Source organism: Columba livia, chromosome Z, assembly GCF_036013475.1.
Source record: "Columba livia isolate bColLiv1 breed racing homer chromosome Z, bColLiv1.pat.W.v2, whole genome shotgun sequence".
NCBI classification, from domain to species: Eukaryota; Metazoa; Chordata; class Aves; order Columbiformes; family Columbidae; genus Columba; species Columba livia.
The window spans coordinates 265,477-289,785 of record NC_088642.1 but is presented as its reverse complement, the minus strand read 5'-3'; the positions used below and the strand labels follow the sequence as shown (position 1 = coordinate 289,785).

The following is a 24,309-nucleotide window of genomic DNA, read 5'->3' as shown; positions in this document are numbered from 1 at the left end:
TCACTTCTGCAGTAATATTTTCAGAAATTATAAATTTCAGAAGCTTTGCGGTGCAAGTGTACAGCCAAATTATTACACCAAGAGCTACAGTAATCCATCAACTTCACGGAGTGTAAGCCAGTCATTTCATTCTAGGCACAAATTCCTCGTCGCTGACGTCCCTCCCGCCCCCCTCCCACAAACGCAATTTCAGCGGGACACCCAGGCTTCCATGAAAACCACCAGAGGCACCTGCAACTCCTCCAAGTCTAGATTTGCCCCGACATTTGCATTACCAAACTCGTGTATTTCTACTAACAGTTTGAGGCTGCTGCACTGTTTTCTACACATTAACTTGCTTTGTAAGAGTTACGGAATGGGTGGCTCCCAGCGTTCACAATGCTTTTTCCGCAGCTACGATGAAGGACCTGCTGTACCTGCACCATCCTCTTTCCCACAGCACCTCACCGAGACCATTGTGTCCCTTGAGTCCGCCCCTTTCCAGACTAACCAACAGCAGATCCTGAGTGCTGTCTTTCCCCTCCCAGATAACATCCTCCAGGTCCTGTTCTCTTTGTTCTCCGCTGGCCTCTGCTGTTGGGCGTTTTCCTTCCGATTCTCAAACCAAACAGGTAACTCAAAACTGGAACTTTACCAATGCTGTGTAAAAAGAAAACCTCACTTGGAATGTACTTTCAGATTTAAATTCCACTGTGACATTTGCCTTTTTCCACAGGTGTTTCAAGCATACGCAGAGGTGACCGGGGGAATCACCTGCAGAGATCTAAAACAACCACATTCGGAAAGCACAGACACTTCCGTTCTCTTTCATAACCGTGCACAGGTATGACTGATGCTGTTGTGACAGAGCTGTTTTGAACATACTTTCACTGTTCAGTAATTATCAGGGCAAAGTCAGCACACGACGTGAAAAGATGGTTAACCAGGTAAGCGCTGTTGCTGGAAAGAGCCCGTTTAGGAAGCACGGCGTCCGCCCTGCTGCCTCTGGACCAGCACCAGAGCACTGGAGAACGCCGGTCGTGCGGGACTCGGTGCTGCGTGTGCGGGAGGGACGGCACAGCCGGGCGCGGTGCCCGCAGCGGCGCCCCCTGCCCGCCGGAGCTGGGGCACGGGCTGCTGGAGGCCGCTTGCCCTCCAGCCGCGTCCGCGCCTCCAGCAGCTCGGCGGCTGCTCCGCGCTCACCGGCCTGGGCTCGGACGCAACCGCTCGCCGGCTGCTGCGCTCGGCTTCGCAGCGCTAAGAAAAACCCTTCTGAGTGCAGAGATGTTTAAATATGTGTTTCCACACACATCATTACCCACACGGGCAGCACTCGAGGTGCTCCTCAGAAAGACGCTGCTCATTAAAATGGCATCATCCCTTCGCTTGACAAAAACCTGCACGACTTACGTACTCATCAGCACTGGCTACCTGGAAGTCACCATGGACTCTAGGAGAGGCACCTGAAGAAATTTCTCAAGGCCGCTGGAATACACACAGGCGTTTCATATAACACCTTCACATAAATATGTCATAGTTTTGAAAACTATTTACACGGTCCATTTCATAGTTTTATTGCTTTAGCTAACTAACTCCTTTCCATTACAGCAAATCCTTCTGCAGAGCTGAACCCAGCATGTGATTCTCTAGAAACTGTAAGTATACTGTTGCAACTGATTAATTTACTCTCTTAATTAACTCATCATTCCTTTACTTAATGGACAGTACATAGGAGCCTATAATGGTAAATGCTCATTATCGAGACTTCACTACTTCTGTAAAGCTTATAGCCATAATCCATATTTATCAGACATAAGACTATTTCATAATGCTGGTAATTCTGCTTTTATTGTTTATTTAACTAGAAAAAATTAAAATCCATTTATTCAAAAGTAAGTTTTTAGCCCTCATGCTTTTCAAACTAGTAGCTGGGCTAACATGAAGATTTAGGAAAAGACAGCAGTCAAGTAAGCGGCGCAGCTCAGCTCCCGCAGCACAGCCGGCAGCCGACCCCGCGCCGCACGGAGCGCGGTTACACGCAGCCCCGCCGGCGCGGGTGCCAGCCGCCCGCTGCCTGGCACGGCCACAGCTACACGGGCACATCTAACAAGTACAAAAATCCGTGCACACGTCATATCAGAACTACAAAGTTTGTGTGAGAACTGGATGGACATTATTCCAGAGACCGAAGCACCTCAGATCCACTGAAAACAACACAAGCAAAGCCTTAGTTGACACAGTTTTTCATTATCCAAGATACTATTTGCACTCTGATCATACATCTGTCCAGAGGTGTCTTTTTACAGTTATTATATACACTCAAAAAGAACTAGAAAGTCCTCCTAGCCTGAACTTGCTCTAATTCCATATACCGGAGTTGAATTAACGGTTAGCGGCAGCAGTGAACTGCGGGAAGGCCCGTGTTCACAGCATTCTATCCGAGTACGTTCAACAGCAACACCGCGTCGCACAGGAGCTGGAAAGCCTAAGGACCTATTAGAAGATCCTCAAGGGCTGATCTCCAGAAAAAGGGAAAACATCTGGAAGATGTAGCGCACCCGGGGGGTTCCAGAGACCCTTCTGGAATACCGCTGTCCTACAGCAACTATTTGTGTAGATGTGAGGCCGGCTCAAATACCAAATGACAGAAATATTACGCAAAGAACTCGAAGTAACCGATGTCTCTGCAGGACGAGCAGAGGCCGTGCTGGTTCACGGTACGGAATGTCGGTCACTGCTCTCCAGCCCCGTGCCCGCTCCGGGCAGGGACTCCGGCCACGGGACGAGAACCAGAACGACAACCTGACCATAAAGTGCTGCTGAGATTGAAACACCGTTTGGTGTAAAGCTAAGCCGACGTAAACACTCAAACCAGGCTCATCTGGGGCAAGTTCAACAGCCTAATAAAGACGAGAAAAAAGAATCATCTGGCAACTCCCAGACGGGTCATATCTCCAAACTCCAGTAATATATATCCAACATTAGGCAAACATCAGCCTAATACACAGATTATGAGCGGTTCATTAGTTATAAAACACATATTAGTAATTGTGACTAACGGTTCTGATTATTTACTTTGAAAACTAAGTATCTGAAAGGCAAAAGCAATGTGCTAACTTAACCAGCAGACCTTCTTCAGGAAACGAGAACCGCATCTCAAATCACAACTCAGTGCGGTCTGAAACACTCACAGGCACGGAGGATACGGAAGAGGCCACTTCAACCACAACCAGCAACGCCGATCACATTCACATAAAATACAGGTTCCTTTTTGCTCATCAAAGGTCCCTTCGCTTGTTCTGTTGCAGAACTCGGGCAGATTCCCGCTTCCAGACACACAGCTGTCGTAACAGGCAGCGTTTCGATTTCTCAGCAGAAAGGTCTCACTTACCCTCCACAGTGTCACCAAGGTCATGCCAGTCCTTATGCAAACGCCTTTGTGAAGTACGCAGCGGTTCACAGTTAAAGTTTACACCAAGCAATCTGTTATTTCAACGATATGCACTCTATCTATCTGCCCTCAGAGAAAACAAAAAGAAAATCCAAACTGTCTCTGCGCACAAACCCCAGTGAGTAAGAGAAATCTGAATCTGCACTTCTGGTTTTCTGAGAGAACATTCCACCGAGTTTCCTGCTCCTTCCTTCCCCTCCGAGCAGCTTTGGAGGGGCAGCACCAGCCCAGTATTTCAGGTACGAGAACGTTTAGCTATTTTTCCTTCCCTCAATGCAGCAACCTTGCTGTTGACAGCTCCAGAAGAATTTCAAGATTTATTCTTTACTAGCCAAAATAGTTTTCAACAGGCACTTCACGGAACCTCGGAACAGCCGAGGGAGCTCTGAACTCGAGTGCGCTGCTCGAAGCGCCGCAGACGCCGCAGGAACCTCCGGGCGCCGGCCGGCCCGGTTCTGGGTGCTGCAGAGGATGAGGACGCCAAAACCTCCCAAGGGAACGCGTCCCAGCATCTCGCTGCTCTCACGGTAGGAGATTTAAACCATTAGTTAGCATTCACTTGCCTTACCGCCCACTTGTGACAATGTCTAAATGCATTTTCGAGTGTGCCAGCTATGGAGGCTTCTGGAACCACACGCTGCTGATCCACAGATTCAGCCAAGGCTTTGGGCTCAGCAGCTTCCCACGTTTCTCTAAAAACTGAGATGAATTCATGAAAAACAGGTAAATCCCCATGCCATTCTTTTTGCACTCAACTTAAAAATTAATTATAAAAATGGCTTAATTTGGTACTTCTATATTTAAAATGGGCTGGGACAGTAAAAAGTGAGTAATTTGGATGTACAGCAATAGTGCACATAATGTCAGGATTCCCAATTTCCAGCAAATTTCAGTCACATTCCAAATGACACTTGCTTCCTGCCCGTTTCTTCTAATGCACATTTTTCCGTGCATGGCAATTCTTGCTCCGAACCGGCGAGAAGCAGGCAGTGCCGGTGGGAGCAGCCACGCGGGCAGCAGCAAACGGGCCTGAGACGCCCGGGTCAGCTTTGGGCTTGTGTGTGTGTGTGTGTGTGTGTGTGTGTTTCTAAACATACACTCCCAGAAATCCAAACGCGTATTCGTATTTAACACACATTCATCATTCATACATCTAAGAAAACCAAAGGTAGTTAATTCTTTCAGAAGAGGCTTGGAACTTGATAAATCATTGCCCTGATTCTCGAGATCAAATACCCGAGACAAATCTCAATGCACAATGAGATCGCGGTTGCCGGTACAGAGCACTAGCCCTCTGGCGTTAAGCAGCATCTGCTGCTGGAAAGCTGGCCTACAAGCCAAAGCAGGAGCTCCTGCTGAAGAACGGCACAAATACTATCAGACTGAAAAATGCAACTCACCAAGAACACCGCGGTGTCCAGCATCTATCCAGGGTTCTCCTCCCACCGCCTACAAACATCCCTGCAAATTCAAAACTGCCTTTTGCTAGAAACAAAAACGAATCGCGTTCAGATCGTATTCAAAAATCCAAACAAAACAGACACATTGAATTTTGTGACAATTCAAGAACTTACCATTTTAAAACTGCTCGCTGTTCTGGTGGATAGAACACAAATAGTCTAGGAGCTGCCCTGATGTAGCGTACGAATTTTAGCTGACACTTGGAAAAGAACACGCAGCAGCAGCAATAGGTACCATTCCTATCATGCAACAAGAATTCGTGTTTGCAAGCATAATTTTGCTATGGGTGTCTATAGTCAAATATAGAACCTCTGCATCCAAATGATGAAAAATAGGAAGAGAAACTGGCAGAGTGATCTGTCAGGCATTTTACTCCACCACACGAGCTATTTACTGCCCTATCGCATCTGAGAAGCAACACATTATAGCTGCCTTAAAAACCACTAAACCGCAATTTCAGGCTAAACATTAGCATGCTATTTTCCCTTTTCTACAATTAATATCCCAATACCTTACGTAACCTACTGCAGGCAGCCATGAAAAGGTTCCCTCTCCCTGCCACTGTGATGCGGGCACCCTGCCTGTCACCAGACACCACACAACTTACCAACATCCACAGCCTCTCAGGGCTCCTAACTGTCTGCTCCGTTCTGCTGAGCACACAGCAAAGACCCCCACTGCACACCAGAACAACACTGGCAGGGCTGTGCCTCCATGTTTATCTTGATTGCAGACTGCCAAGCCAGCTAACACAGCCAGGACTGGTCAGATTTTTGAAAATCACACCGGATGATTTTCTAGAGTGGCTGGTTTCCTGTTATAGGAAGTAACAGCTCCAGCAAAAGAATCCCCAAGGCAAAATGCTTAGTGTTCCAACGTGTGAGCCCTAACAGCCTTTGTTCTCCCCTGTGCTGTACTCATTACTGCTTGCTCCTCTCCCCTCCCCACGCTCTGAATCCTTCAGCTTCACTGTTAGATAGAAATGCCAGCTCAAATCTAAGTATACGTTTGGTTTTTAGACTGGGGGGGATCCTATCGCTTATCCATTGCTCTGAGTTAAAAGGAGTTCTCCCCCAGGAGCTGATGCACTGCCCATCCGGTTTCCTATTCTTATTTGATTACTGCACAATATTATAATTCATGCCACTAATAACCCACTGGAGCTCCATCAGCCCTCTAAAATACATCTTTCCACTTGGCTGCTGCAAAATCCTCCCTGGGTTACAACAGTTTAAGAAACACCATCCATGCTATTCATTTTGTATGGGTTTTTTTCTATGTAGGCTATATTAAGCACACGTTTAACACTGAAGACTTTAATTCAGAATCAAGTATTGAGTTCCTCAGACACGGCCAAACAAGCAACCTTTAAATAATTAGCCAGCAAATTCCGAACGAGTAACGCTGTAACACAACACACACAGTACACTGCCATGTGGCTCACGATTTATGACTGTCACAGAGGCCTATTCCACATCACTACATTGTGAGAAAATGTCTATCTGGACAGAAGATATTTCAATGATAATACTGTATTTAGCTGAGATATCTGTAAGTCTTTACAAATAATAGCCTTAATCCTATTAGAACTGGAGGACGTTAATAGCATTTCTTTAGTAGCACTTAAGCAGTCGCCTCCTTCCTAACGTGCCAAGTGTGCCATCAGGAGCCAGGTTTACCCTTCACACACAGGTACCCTGACGCTACCGTTACCTGCGCACCCAAAACACCACGTCTCACCGCGTGAACCTTGACCTCTGAAAGACTTTTTAGCCAGTGCTCAGTACTGCCAGGGATGCATTACCTCTGCAAATAGGAAAGGGTTAAAGGCAGCCCAAATCAATAGGCCTGCAAGGAAAAAACACAAAACACAGCACAACACAGGGAGGAAAACGAGTACGCCTCACAGCATCTGTGCAATGCCTTTCAAGCACAATTCTACAATATTGTTTCCCTTTGGCCTAACAGAAAGGCACAGCACCCCCCCCACTTAACATCTCCTAAAGAAGAAAACCACAAGACAGCACCCTGTAAATAAAACAGCATGCAAAGCAGCATTCTTCAGTCACAAGCACAACTACAATTACAAATCATTCCATCAATTTTATTCGGTTTAGTTTTAAAATAGACTGCATAACCAGTGTCCCACCCTTGCAAAGCAAAAATATTTTAATAAGGGTCATAAATCTCAGCTCTTGCCCATTCCTTAAGCATAAAAAGGCACGAAAAGCCAAAGTAATCTCAGTTACTGCAAATATGTACATTCACATACAGAAGCCTTTATGACTATATTAGCCACATACCAGTGCTGTGTGTCTAAAGTGTGCATTCACATACTGGTTGGGGCTGGTATCTTTCTGCAAGCTCCTCTGCCTTTGGCTGCCATGGAGGGAGGAAGCTATCCCACTGTAGAGGCTCAGTGACTGCATTGTGTTCAGAGCTGATCTGCCTCAAACCAGTTCCAGCCGGTTCTGGTCACCCTACATAAAAAGCTATGGCAACCCTCGCTGAGTTGCCAACAAGTCCCTGAGAATCGCAGGGGCTGTTTCTGCCGTGGCGGCCGCAGCCCGGTCCCCCGGGTCCCCTGTCCCCGCACCCCCTGCTCCCCAGTGCCCCCCACACGCTCCCTTCTCTCCTCCCCCACTTACCTCCCACAACCTGGCTAGGAGCTGTGAGCGAGTGCGTGCCTGGCTGGAGCTAACAAAGAGACCGCAATAAAAATCCTCACAGGATCTCTGTGCAGCACCAGGCAGGCTCGGCCACAGCACCGGAGCCAGGCTGCGAGCCCCGGGCTGCTCCCCCCGCTCCCCACGGCCCGGGGGCGGCTGCTCGGCACGTCACGCCGGCCGCGGTGCCCACGGCCGTGGGGTGGCCCAGCCAGGTGCTCTCCATCCGCCCTCCCCACTCCTGCCCGCGTCGGGGGCCGCTCGAATGGCATTTTCTCTCCTCTGCACAGCGTTGCTACAAAGATTGCCCACATACACCTCCCTCCCCTCAAGAAATCCATTTCCGCAGCAGCGGATGCCTGCAGAACAGCTCTTGTGCCCCCTCCTTGCAGCACCGGCTCGGCTGCTGCTGTTCTTTCTTTTTCTGCTATTCGGCTCTCCTTGAGGCACTGAAACGGTCCAGCTGCAGCCCACGCCGGGCCAGCCCCGTCCCGCACCGCAGCTCTGGGAGGCCAGGGCGGCTCGCAGGGCACCCCGGGCACAGCTTGCCCCACTGGATGCCCCACGGCCGCCTCGCTGGTCGCCCCACGGCTGCCCCGCTGGCCACCCCACGGCTGCCCCACGGCTGCCCCGCTGGCCGCCCCACGGCTGCCCCACGGCTGCCCGGCTGGCTGCCCCGCTGGTAGCCCCACGGCCGCCTCGCTGGCCGCCCCACTGGCCGCCCCACTGGCTGCCCCACTGGCTGCCCCGCTGGCCGCCCCGCTGGCCGCCCCACGGCCGCTCGGGGTGACTCCTCAGCAGGGCCAGCGCTCCCCGGGTGGCGGTTCTGCAGCCACCTCTGCCCATGGCAGCCTTGCTCCTGGCCCACTCCCTTGTTTCTCTGCCAGCCAGGGCCTTCCTGCTGCGCCACTGACCGTCGCCCCAGCCCACACGTCATCCACCCCACTCGTGGTGTGGCTACTCACCCTCGCACTGGTACCACCAGTAACTACCTCCGCCTACGCGCCAAGCCCCATCCTCTGGGGGTCCGCGGGATGGTCCTCCAGCCGGGCAGCCCCTCGCGCCGCGGGCTGCACCTGTAACTGCAGCAGAGGTCTCGGGCACAACCCTTCACCCCCTCCCCTGCGGCGCCCGGGTCTGGCACTCTGCACATCCTCATCCCCACCCCATTCTGGGGAAAGGACCACGTTCTTCCGCCGCCTCAGCCCCGCGTCCTCAGCACAGCGGCTGCAGCCGGCCCTCCCTCGCCCCAGCCCGGGTGGGCTGCTCCCGCCTCTGCGGGCCGCCGTGGCCGCGGGCACCGCGCTGCCGGGCCGCGGCCCCCTCCCCTGCGCGCCCCCCCGCCCGGCCTGCTGCTCTGGGGCCCGGGGTCGGCCCTACCCGAGCGGGCCCTGCGCGGGAGGATCGGCCACCGCTCTGCGCGCAGGCCGCCTGGGGAGAGGAGGCCGCGGCCCCGCCGGCACGGAGCGCGGCCGAGCGCGGGAGAGAGGGGGGCGGCGGGACGGCCACGTCCGAGCGGCGCCCCCGCTCCCGCCGAGCCGGCCCGAAGCCGCCGGCCCTGGCGCTCGAGTGGCCGCGGGGCTCCGCAGCCGCAGCCCGAGCCGGGCAGGCCGGACAGGCCGCTCCGCCGCGGCGGGGCCTGCGCGCAGGCCGGGCGGGAGCGGGGCCGGGAGGAGGGCGACCCCCCCGCATGCACGCTCCGCACCCCATGCAAACACACCTGCTGCGGGCCGGCCGCGGCCGTCAGGCGCGCATGGCTACGGTGCGCAGCGCCTGGGCCGCCCGCGGAGCGGCCTGGCCAAGAGGCGGTGGAACATGGTGGCAGAGGCTCCGCGGGGCTGAGGAGGCGGTGGGGGTGGGGGTGGGGGTGCCTCGGCTTGCACAGAGGGGGAGACGCTCCCGTGTGACTCCGTGTGAAACGGCTCCCCGGAGCGTGCCGGGGCGGGCAGCGCCGCGCCGGCTCCGAGCGCTGCGCCGGCAGGGCCGGGCCGGGCCGGGCCGGGCAGGTCGCGGCCTCCGCAGCCCGGGCGGGGGATTCTCCGGGGGGAAGCCCGCCCGACGGGGAGCGAGCGGCGCCGGCGGGCCGGGCCGGTCCCTGCCCCGGGGCTGCACCGCGGGCCTGCGGCAGGGCCGGGGCAGCCCCGCTACGGCGCCAGCGGCGGCCCGCGCCTCCCGGGCGGGAGGGGGTCCCTGCCGTGCCCCCGCCCGGGGGGCCGCATCCCCGGTGCCTCGGTTCTGAGCTAACAAAGGACGGGGCAAGCGGCCCGCAGCCCGCTCGGCCGTGGGGTGTGCTTCGGGCGCGGGTCCCTGCACGGCGCCCGGGCTGCTGCTGCGGGCGCGGGCGGCCGCCGGACCGGGGCCTTGGCAGCGCTACAAGCCCGCAGCGCAGAGCGCTGTCCCGGGCGGTGCCGCCGGGCCGCGCACGGGAAGGGGAGCGGGAAATAAGTGGGCCCTTCCTGGAAACGGCTCGGTGTTTTGGCTCTTACCTCCTGCCACAGGCCGCACTGGCTAGCAGGCCTTTGCGTGCAGCACAGCGCGCCGGCGGGAGTGCGCCTGGCACCGCGGTGTGACATTCCCTGCCGGCCTCTCACCGCACGGCTGTTGGACAAGTGTGCGGCATCATTTCTAGGGTCTGAACTTCCACACGTGAATCACTTCACTGGGTCATATTGGTGGCTTTACATATATAACACCTATTTCAAGGTTATGCTTTAAGACTTTTTTAACGAACTATGTAGCAAACAACCACGTGTTGTGTTGTTGTAGGGACGCCTCTCCCGCGCCGGCTGGCGGGCGCAGCGCTCACGACGGTCCCCAGCGCCGCCCCGCGCAGCGGCACCACCGCGGCCACGGCGAGCCGTGAGTCCGGAAAACTTACGGAATCTGAATAGAATGAATTGATTTGGTAACTTATATCAAAGCAAACGGATTTTTGTTCTGCACTAGTTTTAATGTTCGGGGAGCACCATGAATTTCAGCTCACACGAGCCTGGGGCTCATCCTGCAAGCGACTTGTAGAATTAGCCTGTAATATTTATCACACCCTATTTCTTCCCAATTAACTAGCGAACTGATTAGATTTAGAAAGTGAGAAGTACAGTCTGTTTTCTTACGTTGCATTTCTGTGGTTGGCTTGCATAATAGCATAAAGAAGATGGCAGCTGCTGCTGCTACTTTTGTATTAATATCTGAAATGTTAATTGATTTCACAGTTTATACGTGACATAAAGGTCCTGTGCGTGCTGCCTTTCAGACAGATTTACTTGTTTTCTTGTCAGCCAGGTGTCTTTGACATCTCCGTGGCAGAAGAAGTCTGTCACCCCAAGTATTTGACTTTCAAAAATAAAATGAAGAGAATTTTAAGTATCGTGTAGAAGCGGTGCCAGGCTGATAGCTCTTCCGCAGCGGCTTCTCAGTTCGAACACACAAAACAACAGGCAGTCGCCATGCAGGTGTCCCTGCAGCGTCACGTGTGCTGTGCGCGGCCTCGGTAGGTTTCTGGCGCGCTGAGCTCAGCGCTGAGGTGCCGTCTCAGGTCACCCCGGGCGCTGTGGCTGCGGATGAAGCCGGTTCGGGGGCTGCTGGCGCTGAGCTCAGCGCTGAGATGCCGTCTCAGGTCACCCCGGGCGCTGTGGCTGCGGATGAAGCCGGTTTGGGGGCTGCTGGCGCTGGGCTCAGCGCTGAGATGCCGTCTCAGGTCACCCCGGGTGCTGTGGCTGCGGATGAAGCCGGTTCGGGGGCTGCTGGCGCTGAGCTCAGCGCTGAGATGCCGTCTCAGGTCGCCCCGGGCGCTGTGGCTGCGGATGAAGCCGGTTCGGGGGCTGCTGGCGCTGAGCTCAGCGCTGAGATGCCGTCTCAGGTCGTCCCGGGCGCTGTGGCTGCGGATGAAGCCGGTTCGGGGGCTGCTGGGGGGCAGCGGGGGGCTGGGTCACTCCAGCGTCTCCAGAGGTGGGAACTGACTCTAAAACGTGGTGTATTCATCCCACACTGTCCGTATAGGAATCAATTTTAACTGTATCAAATGTAAATAGTGCCAAACATAGCTTTTACATATTAAAGATGTGCGGGAGCCAAAGATGATTTTGCAGGTGGATTGACACAATAAAAAATAGGGTAAATTTACATTTAATTTTTTAATGTCGGAGTAAATGACGCCCTGTTTGTCCTCTCCCAGTGTTGTGTGTTGGTTTTACTCAATGACAGGACATTTCCTTCCTGGCTAGTTAAACATCCTGAGCTTAAGCAAGAAGACTAAAATGCAGGTTCCGTATTTCCAATCGTAAATTGCATTTTCAGACCAATAGCTTTACAACTTTTGGCAAAATCTTAATACTGCAGCTGCTTAATACTTCAGCTGCTTTTTTAGGTGTTCACCTGAAAAATTCCCGTATCGTATTATCCACAAGAGCAGAGCAGAAGCCCACATTTCTTGTTTTAGAATCCTTATCTTTTTAGTCACTGTTTAGAATGCAATGGTACTTTAGTTTAACCTCTATATTTAGGCATTCAGCATTAAAAAACCAGCTTACAACCCAACTTAGCCTTTTCAGATGCTCCTATTAATATTCTCTAGCTATTTTCTTGGCCAAAAAGAAGAATTCCTTTCCTGGTTATTAAAATAAGTCTCCCATTATATGTTAGACTAATGGCTGTGGGACTGCGTTGGAAAGATGGGGTTTACTAGAAGACGGGGCGCTCTGTGGGACAGGATGAAGGCGGCGCTGTGCCGCGCGGTTCCGGCGGGCCCTGCGGGAGCCCGGGGCCGGGCTGGCAGCCACCACCGCCCGCTCGCCCACCGCGCGTCGCTCCGCGCGCGGCTGATGGACTTCCCGTGCGCGCCGCCGCCTCCTGCGCTCTCCAGCACCTTCCAAACGCGGGGCCGGGAACCGCCCAGTCAGCTTTCTCTTCAAGCGGTAGCCACCTGCGTGATTAGCATCCAGTACAACAGAGCTCATCAGCCCGGCACGCTGAAAAATGTCTGGTTTGTTCCCTTAACGTGCCATATGTATGGGTTTCTTCCTTCCTTCCTTCTCCTGATATTTATTCAAGTATACGAGGACTATTTCTGAATTATTCATCATGCAATATCTGATTAGACTGGGGCTGTGCTGGCTCCCACTGCTTAATGAATGAGCCATTAGCCTTTTGCAGATGGTGCTATCAACAGCTATTTGAATGTTGTGTGTTCACCTGCATTTACACAGCACCGTGAGCGAGAGGATAGCGCCGAATCGAAACGCAGGGCTGGGAGATGGTTTTTTACTGTAATATCCGTTAATCGTCACGTCGTGTGCAACGCCTGGCTCACTCAGAGTCCCCGGGACGCCCTCGCTAGGCACTCCCTATAGGAGCTATAGGTGGAGTTTCCACAGGGCAGCTCCTGACGCTGGGTGCACCTTCTCAAGGCTGGGATCCTACAAACAGGAGAAGGAAAGGAAGTATTTTTGCCATATGTAAATTTTGTTTTAGGAAGTATCTATTCTGTTTTTCTCAGAACAGAAAATCTGTGTGTAGTTGAGTATGTATCCTACCGAACTACTCGTGGCATCTCTTTGAGCAATGGAGTAAAGCACATGAAAAGAAAACGCTAGCAGTTGTAGGCATTTATGTTCACACTGTCTTTCTGCAGCAGTGCGCCCTGCAGGGGTTGGTCGCTGCTGCTCCCCGCCCGAGCGGAGGCGGACACTGTGTGTTCAGATGCTTCATTCTCCCGAACTGAGAATCGCAGCAGTGAAAGAAGACGCTGTCCCAGATGACCCGAGCGAGGCACAGCTGGCACGGGCGCACCCGTGCTCCGGGGAGGCCTTGGGCTGGACTTGGAGGACGGCGTCGAACTGCGGAACACAGCAGAGCTCAGGGTGCAATGAGCTGGAGAGATTCCACCCAGGGGACACGGCGTGATCCGCACGCTGTCTGGTGGGTTCCTGCAGGTGCCCCAGGGCCCACCGGGCGGTCTGGCACCCAGACAGCTGGGGAGGGCACCACGGTGACACCTTGAGACACCCAGCCACCATCAGCCAACATCAGCCACCGCAGCCACAATCAGCCGCAATCAGCCACCGCAGCCACCATCAGCCACTGTAGCCACCATCAGCCACCTTCAGCCACCGCAGCCACCATCAGCCACTGTAGCCACCATCAGCCACCGCAGCCGCAATCAGCCACCATCAGCCACTGTAGCCACCATCAGCCACCTTCAGCCACCGCAGCCACCATCAGCCACTGTAGCCACCATCAGCCACCGCAGCCGCAATCAGCCACCATCAGCCACTGTAGCCACCATCAGCCACCTTCAGCCACCGCAGCCACCATCAGCCACTGTAGCCACCATCAGCCACCGCAGCCGCAATCAGCCACCATCAGCCACTGTAGCCACCATCAGCCACCTTCAGCCACCGCAGCCACCATCAGCCACTGTAGCCACCATCAGCCACCGCAGCCGCAGTCAGCCACCATCAGCCACTGTAGCCACCATCAGCCACCTTCAGCCACCGCAGCCACCATCAGCCACTGTCAACCACCGCAGCCACCATCAGCCACTGCAGCCACAATCAGCCACTGCAGCCACAATCAGCCACCGACAGCCACCGAAGCCGCAATCAGCCACTGCAGCCACCATCAGCCACCGCAGCCACCATCAGTCACCTTCAGCCACCGCAGCCACCACAGCCACCATCAGCCACCGCAGCCACCATCAGTCACCTGCAGCCACCACAGCCACCATCAGCCACCGCAGCCACCATCAGCCACCATCAGCCACCATCAGCCACCGCAGCCACAGCAGCCACTGCAGCCATCATCAGCCACCAGCAGCCATCACAGCTGCCACAGCCACCAGCAGCCACCACAGCCGCAATCAGCCACTGCAGCCACCATCAGTGACCATCAGCCACCATCAGCCACCGCAGCCACCATCAGTGACCATCAGCCACCATCAGCCACTGCAGCCACCATCAGTGACCATCAGCCACCAGCAGCCACATCAGCCACCGCAGCCACCGCAACCACCATCAGCCACCAGCAGCCATCACAGCCACCAGCAGCCACCACAGCCACCATCGGCCACTGCAGCCACCATCAGTGACCATCAGCCACCATCAGCCACCGTCAGCCACCATCAGTGACCATCAGCCACCATCAGCCACCGCAACCACCGTCAGCCACTGTCAGCCACCAGCAGCCACTGCAGCCACGGCAGCCACCACAACCACCGCAGCCACCATCAGCCACCATCAGCCACCATCAGCCACTACAGCCACCATCAGCCACTACAGCCACCATCAGCCACCGCAGCCACCATCAGCCACTGCAGCCACCATCAGCCACCATCAGCCACTGCAGCCACCATCAGCTACCATGAGCCACTGCAGCCACCATCAGCCACTGCAGCCACCATCAGCCACTGCAGTCACCGCAGCCACCATCAGCCACCGCAGCCACCATGAGCCACCAGCAGCCACCATGAGCCACTGCAGCCACCGCAGCCACCATGAGCCACCAGCAGCCACCATGAGCCACTGCAGCCACCACAGCCACCATCAGCCACCGCAGCCACCATCAGCCACCATCAGCCACCATCAGCCACCATCAGCCACCATCAGCCACTGCACCACCATGAATCACCGTGCCACCATCAGCCACCACAGCCACCATCAGCCACTGCAGCCACCATCAACCACCGCAGCCACTGCAGCCACCGCAGCCAGGGCGCCTGTCCCTCTGCAGCCACCGCAGCCACTGCAGCCACCATCAGCCACCGCAGCCACCGCAGTCACCGCAGCCACCGCAGCCACTGCAGCCACCATCAGCCACCATCAGCCACCGCAGCCACTGCAGTCACCGCAGCCACCGCAGCCACCGCAGCCAGGGCGCCTGTCCCTCTGCAGCCAAGCGCAGCCAGGCAGCGCTTCTACTGCTGCCTCTCCATAGCATGTGCCATAAAATGGAATAAGCACATAACAAAATAGGGTAAAGGGGAATCCAGACATCCAGAGCTGGGCTCTGAAGAGTCGTCAGAACTAAGCAAAAGCCACCAGCAGCCAATTTGTAAACCTCGGCCGCGGGGAGCAGCTCAGGTGCAGCATTGCTTCCAGCAAGAGCAAATCTGCTGCTGCCTTTCTCCTCCAATCCTCAGGGATGAGGATGTCAGGAGCAGCTCAGCCTGCCTGTGCTTGCTGATTTCGAGCTGCCCATGACGTTCTTTCTACAATTGAAGCAAACAAAAATAAAGGCAACTTGCTGGTTTGCAGCCAGCACAGCCTGGGAGTCTTTCAAGCAATCTCAGGCTTCCAGTGCCGGTACTTGGTATCTCCTGCTGGAGGAAGGACATCTGATTCATCACCACCCAACACTGCAGAGATGAGTCAGGATTATACAAATTCCATTTAGTTTGTGTAACAACTACTACTTTCTGTGCTGAAAACTTCCTTTTCTGCTGCCGTAAAGATCTCTACCAAACAAAACCCTAAATGTGCACGATTAGCAATCTGTCACCCAAACTGGGGCTGGTCGCTTCCTGCAACCTGTTTTTGGTGCTCGTGGGGTGTGTGCTGCCCAGCCGGGGTGCGGAGGGAGGGTGGTGAGCCTCTTTGGGTTTGTTCCACGTGAAAGAAACAGCGAGGGGACCGTTATCTCGCTGGAAGGGTCCCCGGTGGCAGCGTTCCTGTGGGATGGGAGGCGGGCAGCAGCCCCCAGCCCGCTGCTCGGCCTCGTTACCTCCCGTCAAATGAGCGTCTCTGCCGCGCGGCGGGAGGGCATTGTCTGTGGTGAGGCGTCCCTTCTGTCACGGTGACAGTACGTGGGTCGGAGTGCGCCTGCTGCCGCGCTGATTAGATTGTGTTTAGTGGCAGGCTGTGTGCAGAGATTACAAGCCTGTCGTGGCATCGGCTCCCCCAGCATCTGCACCCTTGTCTGCGGGGGCTCATCCACCCACCAGGCCCGGGGTATCTTCCCTCTTTGTCCCTTCACCTCTCAGACAAAACATCTTTTCACTAATGAAGAAATACATCTAAGACAATCTCAAAGCACAGATATTATGCCAACAACAGTCTTCAAGAAAAATATCTTGATTTTATGGAAATGTTTCATCTCTTCTTTTTTCTTCTGTGAAACTGTTCCCTAAACATGTCATCTTTGCGTGGGGCTCGCTCTCCTCCCCCTCAGCTGCATGGCGCATGGGAGGAAGGAAAGAGTAGACTTCTGACAACAAAACTGATGCCCAAGTTACAGCAACAGTTAAAACAACACTGAGAAACCACGACTGAAGATCCGGGGAACCGGAGATGTGGAGCTCTGGCGCTACGGAGGCAGCAGCAGCGCGGTCCTTGCGCGACGGGCTCGGCCCCACCTGCCCGCCTGCTGGTATCGGTCGACACGCAGTGCTAATGCTCAAACGTGCTCCCCTCGGACCGCTCTACCGACCAAAGTGTCCCTCGGTGTATGAAAACAAAGCTTTCCGGAGTGGTGAGCCCTCCTCACCTGTTACATTGTGGGGTGTACAGACGTTTTGCCGCAGTTTGTAAGGGCTGGTGGTGGGTGTCGGGCACCGGGCGGCGCTGGGTCACCCGGAGCAGCCGGCGCGCTGCCAGCTCGGGTTGTCTCAGGGACCTGTGTACGTGAGGTCTTTGGGAAACGGCACAGAAACAAGTCAGTGAGACACTAGTATGTGTGGAAAAGAACACAAACCACACGGGCAGGTTTTGAATGCATCTTCTTGGGGACACACGGCCACTTATCAGTGGGAGAGGAACAGAAAATGACAGCATGGGAGGTCACAATAGCCCAGTGAGGCAGCGTGGAGCCGGACGGCCGCATTTTACACAGAGCCACAGTGAGATGCTTTCCAAAATGTTCCATTTGCCAGCAACAACAATGCCCTTGAGAAAGGCTGTGAGGCTGGCAGGGAGGAACAATGAGCAGAAGTGGGACAGCGGGCGGGCAGAGCCGCCTCGTCCCGCGCAATCAGCACAGCAGGGGCCAGGACGCTCTGCCAGAGAGAGCGATGGGGGCGGCGGGCTGGGGCACAGCGGGGGCGAGCGAGAGCACACACACCTGCACCCTGCTCCCTGCACCCCTGCTCCCTGCACCCCTGCACCCTGCTCCCTGCACCCCTGCACCCCTGCTCCCTGCACCCCTGCTCCCTGCACCCTGCTCCCTGCACCCCTGCTCCCTGCACCCCTGCTCCCTGCACCCTGCTCCCTGCTCCCTGCACCCTTCACCCTGCTCCCTGCTCCCTGCACCCCTGCACCCCTGCTCCCTGCACCCCTGCACCCTTCACCCTGCTCCCTGCACCCTTCACCCTGCTCCCTGCACCCCTGCTCCCTGCTCCCTGCACCCTTCACCCTGCTCCCTGCACCCTTCACCCTGCTCCCTGCACCCTTCACCCTGCTCCCTGCACCCCTGCTCCCTGCTCCCTGCTCCCTGCACCCCTGCTCCCTGCTCCCTGCACCCTGCTCCCTGCTCCCTGCACCCTACACCCTGCTCCTGCACCCCTGCACCCTGCTCCCTGCTCCCTGCACCCTGCTCCCTGCTCCCTGCACCCTACTCCCTGCTCCCTGCACCCCTGCTCCCTGCTCCCTGCACCCTGCTCCCTGCACCCTACACCCTGCTCCTGCACCCCTGCACCCTGCTCCCTGCACCCTACACCCTGCTCCTGCACCCCTGCACCCTGCTCCCTGCTCCCTGCACCCTGCTCCCTGCTCCCTGCACCCTACTCCCTGCTCCCTGCACCCCTGCTCCCTGCTCCCTGCACCCTGCTCCCTGCACCCTACACCCTGCTCCTGCACCCCTGCACCCTGCTCCCTGCACCCTACACCCTGCTCCTGCACCCCTGCACCCTGCTCCCTGCACCCTGCTCCCTGCACCCTACACCCTGCACCCTACACCCTGCTCCCTGCACCCTGCTCCCTGCACCCTACACCCTGCACCCTACACCCTGCTCCCTGCACCCTACACCCTACACCCTGCACCCTTCAGCTGCTCCTGCAGGCGGCAGCTGGCGCTGGCCCCAGCTGTGGCCGGTGCAGCAGAGGACTCGGGATGTGCGAGGGAACCGTGTCCTGCGAGGAGCAGAACATTCAAAACTGATAGAACACATGGGTTTGATTCCATCATACAGTGAAACAGTGACACTCGATGCTGCAGAAAATGATGAATATCAAGGTTTTAGCAAGGGTAAAAAGTGTATTTATAGCAAATAAAATTATTTGTGACTGATTCCTTCGGTGGTTTTGGCTTTGTCAGAGCAGGGCTTGAGCCAGACAAGCGTTTGGCCGGATCCGGGCGGGTATATTGCCCCTGTATGGTGCAGTGGCCACCCCGGTACCCCCCATCGGTGACTCGCCCGGAGGGTCCCCGTGCCCGCTCCGGCGGGCAGAGCCGGGGCGCTGGGCACGGCTCGGGCCGAGTGTGGCTGAGCACGCTCCCCAGGCTCGTGGCCGAAGCGCCGTCACAGGTCACGGCTTCGCCCACCCAAGGCCCGATGTTCTCCGTTCTTCCCTCTGCGTATCTGTGGGGAATTCAGCACAGCAGGCCTGTTCGGTTTTAAAAGGATTTTTATATAACTCTGACCTTTTCATTCTGTTAATATTACCTTTCTCAGTACACCCAGCATACACACGCAGCTGCCAGGCCAGTAATGGGACACAGAACAAACCTATTTTATTTTAAAACCTTTCTCAAATATTGGGGCACCTCGGGAGTCAATTCTTTGTATTTGAATTTCAGATTATTAGTAAAAGGTTATCCGTCTAGGCGCCCAGGAGGACAAAGGGTGGGTAATGGAGTGAGAAGATAAATAAGTACAGAACGTGGCAAGCGTAGCAGGCACAAGCGCACCCGACCTACATCCCCGGGCTTTGTGTACGAACAGGGTTCTGGGGCCGGAGGTGGATGCAGGAGCGTGAAATAAGGAGCACGTCTTGTCTGCTCCCTGAGCACTTCTCGCCTTTGAGAACAAACGAATTGTGTCCTCAAAAGTGACCCTACAGAGACTGGTTTTACTGTTACCTCTTTCGCAGCGGCAGCGGGACACCCTGCGGTGCGGCCGGGCGGGCAGGAGGGGCGGCGCGGAGCCGCAGCACCGCGTCACCTGGACCCCGCAGGACAGGCCCGCACAGCAGCAGCTGCCAGCCCACGGCAAAGCCCCCGCCACCCGCACGGGCGCCGAGCGCACGCCGCGCGTTCCCTGCTGGCCGAAACGCCCCGTGCACAGCGCTCTGCCCACTGCTATGGGGTGCTCTGAAAGCGCCTGGTAACGCAAGGCATTGGGAATGACCCAGATTCACCTGGAAAACGAACCAGAGGCACTACAGCTTGCTTCTCTGACCCTCAGGTTTCTAATTTGGATAAAAGAGATTTATTTGGAGCAGTAATGTGACTATTAGCAAAATAATCTGAACATTGTATCCTTCACAGATATGTCCCTTGATGTGATTTGGCAGGAGCCTTTATCCAGTCCGTTTATTTTATTGTCTCAAGTTCTGCTATTTCATATTCAATGATTCCAATACGATGGCGGGGATGCGGATGCGCTGTGTGATCAGCGTTGCTGCCAGCCCCTCCGCGCTCGGCTGACACGGCCACGGCTTGTGTGCCGGATTAATATTGAAGGTCAAGTGCAACGATATTTCCTGCTTTAAGTGACTGTCACTTTCTCAGTTAAAATGCAGAGCAGCTCCTGATGGATGCAATCAGGCTGTAACTGGAGGAGCTACTGTCTCAAAATAGCACTTGGTCATTACATTTACATACTGTTGCTGTTAGCAAAACAAGTGGAGCCCATTATATGCAGAGAAACCTTCCCGCAGCGAGCCGCAGCAGCGCTGCTCCGGAGGGTTTGCCTGCCCAGATGTCCCCACGCCACGTGCTCCTCTCGGGGATGGCGAGCACTTCCCGGGTGCCCACGGAAGTCGAGGCACGAGCATCACGTAGCAGGCGCTGCGGCCAGAGGCCGAGTTCAGCTCACCGAGCTCGGTGCCCGGGGCCGGGTCCTCTTATCCAGTGCTGTGACCGAGGCTCTCAAGCGACATCACTCCCCCGTCGTTGTTGTTGGCAGACGGCGTCAGCCTCGCTTCGCCAGCACAGGTGAGCAGATGGCAACTGGTTAGTGAGCGCAATTGTCAGCCAGCTCGGTGCAGCGGGGACAGCGCAGGGACAGCGCAGGGACAGCGCAGGGACAGCACAGGGACAGCGGAGGGACAGCACAGGGACAGCGCAGGGACAGCGGAGGGACAGCGCAGGGACAGCGCAGGGACAGCGGAGGGACAGCGCAGGGACAGCGGAGGGACAGCAGAGGGACAGCGCAGGGACAACGGCGGGACAGCACAGGGACAGCGCAGGGACAGCGCAGGGACAGCACAGGGACAGCGGAGGGACAGCAGAGGGACAGCGCAGGGACAACGGAGGGACAGTGGAGGGACAGTGGAGGGACAGCACAGGGACAGCACAGGGACAGCGCAGGGACAGCGGAGGGACAGCACAGGGACAGCACAGGGACAGCGCAGGGACAGCGCAGGGACAGCGCAGGGACAGCAGAGGGACAGCGCAGGGACAGCAGAGGGACAGCGCAGGGACAGCAGAGGGACGGCGCAGGGACAGCGCAGGGACAGCACAGGGACAGCGGAGGGACAGCGCAGGGACAGCGGAGGGACAGCAGAGGGACAGCGCAGGGACAGCGCAGGGACAGCGGAGGGACAGCAGAGGGACAGCGCAGGGACAACAGAGGGACAGCGGAGGGACAGTGGAGGGACAGCGCAGGGACAGCGCAGGGACAGCACAGGGACAGCGCAGGGACAGCACAGGGACAGCGGAGGGACAGCGGAGGGACAGTGGAGGGACAGCACAGGGACAGCACAGGGACAGCGCAGGGACAGCGCAGGGACAGCGGGGCACAACGAGGCACGAGCGCGTTTTTCAGGTGCAGACAACGGCGCTGCCTCTTGGCCTGGATCCAATGGTGACAGTGACACGGTGGCAGTGACAGTCTGTGGGCTGATACCCGGCACAACAGGGTCGGTGACGATGGGGCTGTCACCGGAGCTGACTCACTGCAGAGGGCATTTCGGGGCATTTCCAGTTCGAGGTGAGCTGCTTTTATGCAAAAGTTGTGGCAGTTTTCAGAGGAAAGGGAAACTAAACTGCCATAGGCCATCTCAGCGTTCTCCCCTCCCCCGGCAAAGAGCCAAACCCAACGCATTACACACAGTTTCACCACCAAGAGATGGTTCCTGAATAAGGATCAAACAGCTCCTTTTGTTAGAGTTTTTAGAAACCTTTTAACCGTCTCCTCCTTTGCTCGTGGGCAGTTTTAAAAAATGAACTCTTTTTCACTTGGAAAGGCCTAAACATTTTTTCAAGTAGTTTCTGGTTTAGTTAATTCCTTGGGGTAAGGGGACGAAAAGAGAACATTATTAGCTGAATTCGATTGGATGTTCGGACAGTCGGGTCCCCCCTCTGCCTGAAACAGGAGCTACTTTCACAACTGCTCCCGCAGCACAGGTGTCTGCACCGGGTCAGCCACCCGGACGTCGGCTCGCAGGGCACACGGGGATGTTGGCCCACGCTTCGAAATGCGACCGCACACCGCGACACTCCGGCTGAAACTCCGCCTGTTAATAGATCCCGGACGCGTAACAGGATTCGGGAGAGAAGCGCCATGAGACGGAAGCCACGCGTGCTCTAAAGCAAAATATCTTTGTACCATTGAAAAATGAAATTAATAAAATATTTTGTAAAAAATAATGTTCGTGTCACCTTTATCTCACACTTTTTTATTTTTCATGTATGCTTTATCATGTGCTTAATATATTAGTACAGTCATATGTTTCTGTAATTTACAATTAAGTAAATATACAGATATTGAGGGTGCACGACCGCAGGTTACTGATGGGATGTGTGATCGGAAGCATTTGGGGAGCACGGTGCAGGGCCCGGCAGAACCGGCCCGAGGGAGCAGAGCGGCTGGCGGGCGCCGTGCAGCCAGCGCCCAGCGCCGGGACAACGCGCACATACGTCTGAACGCGGCGCAGAACCGACAGCCGACACAATGGCAAAATCCGAATGCCCCTTGGAGGCACGTGCTGCAAACAACGGGTGAGTCAGAGCCCTCGCGAAGCCGCGGGGAAACTGTGCCTGGATTTCTCAGCGACTGGAAGAGCCTCTCAGAAGAGCGAGACACGCCAGCAAGTGCCATTAACAACCCTAACAACCCGGCGTGAAGGGCTGCATTGCCAGTGACAGGCCACTCTGAGTCCTGCCTGCTGGGGGCCCAATTTTGAGGAACCTTAATGGTACTTCAAAGGCAGAATTGCTTGAGACTACTTGGCGTGTGGTCTGACGGAGGCAGCTGAAATTACTTCAGAAATAACTTTTAAGAGCGAAGGTGTGCAGCTGGGGTCATATCGACAGCACCGTGCTTCACATAGGACAAACAACCCGCAGCACCTCAGTGGGTACCGTGAAACGTGGAAATGACTGAGGGTGGTGAGGTGCACGTAACCCACACAAAACGGGGACGCGGCCGCGGGCCTCGCTGCAGCACGGCCGTGGTGCTCTTGTCAGACACAGCCCGGCGCGTGAGGAGCCTCCCGAGACGGGTTTGCATCGCGGCCGGCCCGGCCCGTGCGGCAGCACAGCTCCGCGCCCCAGGGGACAGGACAGGGACAGGACAGGACTCAGCTCCGCGCCCCAGGGGACAGGACAGGGACAGGACAGGGCTCAGCTCCGTGCCCCAGAGGACAGGACAGGGACAGGACAGGACTCAGCTCCGCACCCCAGAGGACAGGACAGGACTCAGCTCCATGCCCCAGGGGACAGGACAGGGACAGGACAGGGCTCAGCTCCGCACCCCAGAGGACAGGACAGGACTCAGCTCCGTGCCCCAGAGGACAGGACAGGGACAGGACAGGACTCAGCTCCATGCCCCAGAGGACAGGACAGGGACAGGACAGGACTCAGCTCTGCGCCCCAGAGGACAGGACAGGGACAGGACAGGGCTCAGCTCTGCGCCCCAGAGGACAGGACAGGACTCAGCTCCATGCCCCAGGGGACAGGACAGGGACAGGACAGGGCTCAGCTCCGCGCCCCAGAGGACAGGACAGGGACAGGACAGGACTCAGCTCCATGCCCCAGGGGACAGGACAGGGCTCAGCTCCGCGCCCCAGAGGACAGGACAGGGACAGGACAGGACTCAGCTCCATGCCCCAGAGGACAGGACAGGGACAGGACAGGACTCAGCTCTGCGCCCCAGAGGACAGGACAGGGACAGGACAGGGCTCAGCTCCGTGCCCCAGAGGACAGGACAGGGACAGGACAGGACTCAGCTCCGCACCCCAGGGGACAGGACAGGGACAGGACAGGGCTCAGCTCCGTGCCCCAGGGGACTGGACAGGGACAGGACAGGACTCAGCTCCGCACCCCAGGGGACAGGACAGGCACAGGACAGGACTCAGCTCCGCACCCCAGAGGACAGGACAGGACTCAGCTCCGTGCCCCAGGGGACAGGACAGGGACAGGACAGGACTCAGCTCCGCACCCCAGAGGACAGGACAGGACTCAGCTCCATGCCCCAGAGGACAGGACAGGCACAGGACAGGACTCAGCTCCGTGCCCCAGGGGACAGGACAGGGACAGGACAGGACTCAGCTCCATGCCCCAGAGGACAGGATGATGCCCAGAGACTGATTTTTCTGAGGACTGAACAAAAGTAGACAGGGTCCCGTATGGAGTCCGATGCAGCTTTGCTCAGGTGTATAA

General features: G+C 56.3%; 1 protein-coding gene and 1 long non-coding RNA gene across 16 annotated transcripts in view; one reads left to right on the top strand and one right to left on the bottom strand.

Moving 5' to 3' along the window:
• LOC135577372 (zinc finger protein 532-like) overlaps nucleotides 1-10,146 on the bottom strand; it is a 38,815-nt gene extending 28,669 nt beyond the window's left edge. For 4 of the 14 annotated variants that reach the window (XM_065046693.1, XM_065046697.1, XM_065046699.1 and 1 more), the window contains exon 1: nucleotides 8,523-8,741. The gene's annotated coding sequence lies outside the window, so the exon portion shown is untranslated. Of the gene's footprint in view, nucleotides 1-490; nucleotides 635-3,993; nucleotides 4,130-4,830; nucleotides 4,977-5,004; nucleotides 5,131-7,194; nucleotides 7,399-7,539; nucleotides 8,190-8,522; nucleotides 8,742-9,277; nucleotides 9,418-10,043 lie in introns of those variants that run through there. The other 10 variants (XM_065046687.1, XM_065046688.1, XM_065046689.1 and 7 more) reach the window with 10 other exon arrangements.
• LOC110356409 (uncharacterized) lies at nucleotides 23-4,000 on the top strand. Of its 2 annotated transcripts, XR_010469138.1 has the most exons (5): nucleotides 23-611; nucleotides 716-823; nucleotides 1,588-1,634; nucleotides 3,504-3,669; nucleotides 3,781-4,000. It is a non-coding gene; the product is annotated as an uncharacterized LOC110356409 (long non-coding RNA). The 2 variants fall into 2 exon arrangements; XR_010469137.1 differs by lacking the exon at nucleotides 23-611 and having other exon boundaries at nucleotides 639-823.
• Nucleotides 10,147-24,309: the final 14,163 nt, after the last annotated feature.